Consider the following 1616-nt stretch of genomic DNA (forward strand, 5'->3'; position numbering starts at 1 on the left):
CGTCGCCATATCGCCCCCGCGTCTCGCAATGTCTGACTCAGCTACTATCATTAATAACTTCGAGGAAGCAGATAAAGTGCTAAACACCATGAGCATGTCGTGTGGCGAACATGTCATTACCATGGCTAACCAGAGATTCGATAAAGATTCTGATATATCCACGATGAGTTGTTTCGAATGATCGTATGTATAGTAAAATGCTATACCGTAGGTCAAAAAGATTTCCAATCTTAATTTTTTAAATAAGATATAAGAGATAGTTCTAAAACGTACTGTTTTAAAAATGTCTTCTTATTATTTATAAACTTCGTCAAAAATATGTATTCTGTATTTATAAATTATATATCATGATTTAAAAATGCCTTCAAAAAAATTCGATTTTTCCATTTTTAATATTAAATAAACTTTTTTTAATATCTATTTTTAAATCTCGGGAATGATTTCATTCAAAACAAAGTTACGCTGATCATACAATATTTCCTTTAGAACAAAATAACTGTAATATTAGGTGTACAACTTTGCTTCCGCCGTTTTCCTATAGATGGCTTTAGCGGTAAGTAGTGGTCGAAATAAATAGATCATAGACGTCATGCAATAAACTTGAGCATCTGTCAACATAACCCCATAGAAACATTAGTCGATTTGTGTCCGCATCATAAAGTTATTCTCGATTGAAAATGTCACTTTACGAGCCAAATTCTCGTCATTTGCGGGAGGTTTTAATTTTCTGCTTCAATATGAAGAAATCTGCGGCTGAGGTTCATCGAATGCTCTCAAATATTTATGGTGAAGCCGCTATTAGTGAAAGAACGTGTCGTGAGTGGTTTCAACGCTTCAAAAACGATGATTTTCACGTCGAAGACCGGTATAGCGGTGGAAGAGAGAAGATTTTCGAAGATGCAAAATTGGAGGCATTACTTAATGAAGACTCGAGTCAAAGTCAAAAAGAATTGGCACGATCATTGGGAGTGGACAATACTTTGAATCATAAATGTATAACCAGTTTTTTACAATAAAGCTTCGAATTTCGGAAAAAAAACGGCGGAAGCAAAGTTGTACACCTAATAGGAAAGATGCTTTTCTATAGCTACTAATTGCGAGAAAGATTAACCTAGATCACCCTATATAATAAAGAAAATTTATTTTCTAGAGAAATAAGTTATATAAAAATAAAAGCCTATGTGTTATAAAAGCTAAATGTCATATAAATATTCATATAAAATTTATATTTGTTTATAATGACAGCATTTAACAATGTTCATTTTATCTTTTCTAATCAAACCGCATTCTCACTGATATTCGATAGATAAATATTTTGTTGGCACGAAATGTAAACGGAACGTTACGATATGATGAAGGAAATAATCACGAATGGCACCAAAATGTATAATGCTCGCATTAGTTGTGCTTTAATATTCTCATCGGTTAATAATTAATTATACGCGGATAAAATCGCGACTGGGAAAGTTGAAATTATCGTGCACCAATCGACGGAAGGTCGAATGAATTTTTTATGCCATGTCGCGTGCGCGCATGTACTATTGCATTGTGTGCTTTTGCTATTTATTCGATAACCGCAGTAGTTAGCGCGCTAACGTATCGGTGAGAAAAGATAC

This window comes from Polyergus mexicanus, unplaced genomic scaffold (genome assembly GCF_030449975.1).
Source record: "Polyergus mexicanus isolate NDT 795.1 unplaced genomic scaffold, iyPolMexi1.0 SCAF_22, whole genome shotgun sequence".
Lineage (NCBI taxonomy): Eukaryota > Metazoa > Arthropoda > Insecta > Hymenoptera > Formicidae > Polyergus > Polyergus mexicanus.